General features: G+C 35.8%; 1 pseudogene; it reads right to left on the reverse strand.

Moving 5' to 3' along the window:
• Positions 1-2,686: 2,686 nt before the first annotated feature.
• LOC134270343 (elongation factor-like GTPase 1) lies at positions 2,687-4,209 on the reverse strand (annotated as a pseudogene).
• Between the last annotated feature and the right edge of the window lie 576 nt (positions 4,210-4,785).

Here is a 4,785-nt window from a genome sequence, read left to right on the forward strand (position 1 = left end):
ATCCGGAATAACAAAGAAGGCATATAAACTCAATTTCAACATTGGCCGCAGCAAACGCGATTCACAAGATGTTGTTAAATCGAAACATTTTTGCGTTATAAAAAATATATCTAAGTTTCATGAATCGCGTTCATTGCGGCCAAAGTGAATTTTGCGGTCAAAGATATGAAAACTGCCATTTTTGGAGAATATATTGAAACATGGTATGGTTTTGAGATTTACGTAGCGTTTGTGTGACGTTTTGGCGCCATTTTACATCCGTGATCAGAAAGACCTGATCGTGTGCAAAATATATCAACACTTTATTTCTGAAGATATCATTGTTTATTTTTGACGAATTTACTAGGCCGATAGTGGTAACAACCGTATTATGTTCTTTACATAACTTTGTGGATTCAGATATACTTTTATGAGTAGTTTTGATTACTTAACTGCTAATTTTATAAACCTGAGGATCGGACTACCTTAATGAATTTTTTATTTTTTTTTAAAATTTTAACACTTTTTGCCAATGACTTTGAGCTTGTGGTCATAACCTTAAATCAAGGTCAAGGGACTTTCTCTGGTCTAGAAAATCTCTACCAAATATGAGCTTCCACGGATTCTCCAGTACAAAGGTGTAGCCAGAACAAGACTGGTTGGGTTGATGGAGAAGGTGATTCGTATATACTCAGTACCTGTTATATACCACCCTCCCCCCACCCCAACCCAAGGAAAACTTTTTGTTTTCTCAGGCTTGAAAATAAGGAAGCTATACCTTAGCTTTTTTTAGAATTTGTGGATGGTCTCAAATATCAATAAGATTATAAACTCGAGATCTGCAGAGTAAATTAAGTCTACACGAAGGTCGCTTTAAGAACATAATATGTAAATTCAAGTCAACAGGGTGGACATCGACCCTAAGAGCTAACCATGCAATCAGACCACCGAATCAGCTCCTCATTGTCTCTCCACTTATCACTCAGGTATGTGCATTGCAGGTGGTCACCATCAAAGCTACCCAGGTGACAAGGTTATAACACCGACAATATACAATACAGCTTGTTTTGTTATCCGTTTTATGGCTGGTTAATATAGCTGGTGGAGTTTGCTGATGAGTAAACATATCAGTATTCAATGTCTAAATAAAATTTCTGTTTTTAGTTTTGACGAGGGCAGAGGTCTTGTTTAGATAATATAGCAGTTAACTCATTCACTTATACTATACAGAGATTACCTGAACATTTTTGAATAAAGTTGATAAATTGGTATTAGATAAATTATAATTTATGAAGAAGATCAGAGAATGCCAAACATGCAGTCTTAAAAATATGCAAATAGCTCAGAAAAATCCCAATATACTACAGTCATGGAATATATTATATACAAGTAGGCAAGTAAATAAGACGGATAAACTTTCATGAGAAAAATTTTAACAAAAGCATATTGTTCAAGTCAACATAAATATTTGTCCCTGTATACAGTTCCACGGTCTTATGATTCTCATGAACATTAAATGTAAATATGGTCATTTCTGGGATGGTGAGGTTTGTAGAAAAAACTAGAGGTACTGTGAGCAATGAGCTCACTAACTGATACCCCCTGCCTCCCATATGAATATAATGGCAGTAGCCATGTTTTGCTCTGGGAAACCCAAAATGTGTTTCGGATCAAAAAGTAAAAAAGGAGGTACACAATGGCAATATGTAATAAAGATTCTGTGAAAGTTTCATCAAATTTCATTCGGTGGTATGAGAGGAGTTGCGGATAAGAGATGGGTACCCCAAAGCGTAACAGAGACGGACGGACGCACAGCTGGACAGAGAGGCGGACGGACGTACTGATTTCTATATACCCTCCCGCTTTCAAGCGGGGGATATAATAAATAAAACTGCAATCAATAACAAAATGGCACAATTACAATTCAAATAAGTTTAACAATTTATTTCAAACAACACAGATATACATGTAATTAAAATTGTATTTAACAATTCAATAATTATTTCATTTTGGTGAGTGTCCTTTGTTTTTCAGCATGTTCCACTATTTTCTCGTCCACTTTGAGTAACGTCCGTTTCCGGACCTGGTTCATATAATGTATAATCAGATTCACTAATTCGTTATAACGAATTTAATTTGTTATTATAGATTTATTGAATTCGTTATAACGAATTAAATCTGTTATTACAGATTTGTTGAATTCGTTATAACCAATTCCAAAATTCCTTAAAACAAATTCTTGAATTGGTTATAACGAATTCAACAAATCTGTAATAGCAGATTTAATTCGTCATAACGAATTCAGTATATCTATAATAACAAATTAAATTCTTTATAACAAATTAGTGAATTTGTTATAACAAATTTAATTCGTTATAACAAATTTAATGATTCTGTTTTAACGAATTAAATTCGTTATAACGAATTCAATGAATCTGTTAAAACAAATTAAATTCGTTATAACGAATTCAATAAATCTGTTATAACAAATTAAATTCGTTATAACAAATTCTAAAAATCGTTATAACGAATTCAAAAATATTTTTTGATAGGTCCTAAATGGGCTTCCGTACCTTTAAGTCTCTGTGTGTCTATTATCAATAGATCCAAAAAAGGCTTGACAGTGAAAATTTATTGTTGCGAACTAGTTTACCCATAAATCGCGAAATAAAGTTTTCGCGAATAAAAGTTGGTTAACAGTACTGACCTCCCAATGGCTGAACACCACTTGAGGACTGGCCAAACCACTTGTCTTCTTCCTCACATCCTCAGCAAATCCAAAACTCTCTATCACGGGCAGCACGGCCTTAATGTTAAAGTTCTGAGAGCCCTCCATCATTGTGTCCTCAATAACTCGACCAAACCGCTTCCCAAGGACACCACAAAGTTTACCTGAAACAAATAAATAACAGATCTTCAGAATAAAGACTCAACAACTTACTTAAACATTATACATGTACTTTTATTAAAATTATTCATTACAGAGGTATCAAACAAAATGCTCTGTAACAAAATTAAAATTTTTAACTGAAAATTCATTGAAACATTAGAGACTGAAATATGAATGATTTATATCCACAATTGTGATCGATTCCCCTTGAATATTTTTATAACTTTATGGTCAGACGACATTTCACCTACCTAAGACTTCAGCAGTAGCTTGTATGTTACACTTATACATGGCTACCATCAGTCTCTGAGGGCTGGTCTGGAACGCTTTACGACAGCCCTCCTTCACACAGTAGATCAGCTGACCTGACATGTGACTGTAACCCTCCTGTCTCGGCTGAGATGGCTCAATCTCACTGTCAGTAGACTCGGTCTCAGACTCGCTGCCATCCTTATCTCTGCCAGTTTCACTTTGATTTATTATGGACATAGATTCAGTCTGACTCACTGACGTAGGATTATCACAGGAATTAATTTGAGTTACCTCCCTTTTATGAACTTCTTCATCGAAAGAAATTGAGTGACTACATAGTTCCATTCCTCAATAATGAAAAAAACACCCCTCAATGGCTCCTCACAAAGGGGCCCAGCAAGGGTGGTGATTTGAAATCCACTGATTATGCTATTATCATACTGTCTTAGCTTTAGTTCCCACTGTTTCTGTTCAACACAGTTCCACACATTAGCTCTATCATATCCCTTCACACGATTGAGTAACACATTTGGTCCCACTCTTTTAGGTCCAAACGACCATATTTGATTTTCTGCATCCCTCCATATTTTTCCAGAAGCCTGGAATACCTTACTGAGTTGAGATTTGAATTCTCTGATAGAGTCTATCACAGATTGCTGGACTTCCAGACCCTCCCTCCCCTTACCGTGAGCCTTGGAGATCTGACACATTGTCTGTATCAGATTCTGGTTCTCTACCAGTAGCTTTGTGACGTCCTCCGGTAGGGGCACCGCCCTGATCCTGAGGGTACACCTCCCATTGACTGTGCTGACCTCCACTATCCCTGGCTCAATGATTTCATCATCTTCAGTATCTTTCTTGATGACCTAACGTTGGTCTGAGATGGCTTCGTTCACCATGTCTGTTTTTGGTGGCGGGACAATTGTTTCTCTGAAAGGGACAATTGGTGAAAAATACATTGATGTCTATCTTGGCATACCTAAAAGAAAGAGGCACAACTGTATATTCTGTCAATTCAAAGTTTCAGGAAATGCCCATCTGACCCTTTGGCCCAGGGAAGTTTACCAGAAGTCAAGAGCCTCAACCATAGATAATTTTTTTAAACTTGTTTTTTTTTTTTTTGAAAAATAAATATTATTGTAGTGTATTTGTATTTCTTGGTGTTATTATTTAATATTATGATATTATGTTTTAAAACCTTAGCTGACATGCAATAATCTTTTTTCAATTAATCCTCATAGCAAAGGACAATAGTTGATAAGGTATGTAAATGTGTCCTAAACTAGGAAGAATAAACACCTGACAGGTAGATAACACAGGTGTATCACATGATCAGAGTACATAAAGATAGCCTGAACTTGAAGATTGGTCATGGACATCCACCATTTCTGAAGTCAGGTAAGAAATTTGGGAGGAAACTTTATCATTTTTGAATATTTTAAAATGATAAAAAAGTAACCATGGGTAACAAATTTATTGCCACATTATTAACATAACTGGCTAAAGTTTGTGCTATTAACTAGGAATGAATATCAAGATAAGTGAGGTAGTCGACATTACAAAGGATGATATATTTTAGTTTCTTTATTTCATAGCAGTGGCGGATTTAAGGGGGGCGCACCCGGCGCGCGCCCCCCCCCCCTAAAATTGTCAAAGTTAGCGTA

Source organism: Saccostrea cucullata, unplaced genomic scaffold (assembly GCF_032062105.1).
Source record: "Saccostrea cucullata isolate Sc308-1 unplaced genomic scaffold, CSIRO_AGI_Scuc_v1 ctg15176, whole genome shotgun sequence".
Lineage (NCBI taxonomy): Eukaryota > Metazoa > Mollusca > Bivalvia > Ostreida > Ostreidae > Saccostrea > Saccostrea cuccullata.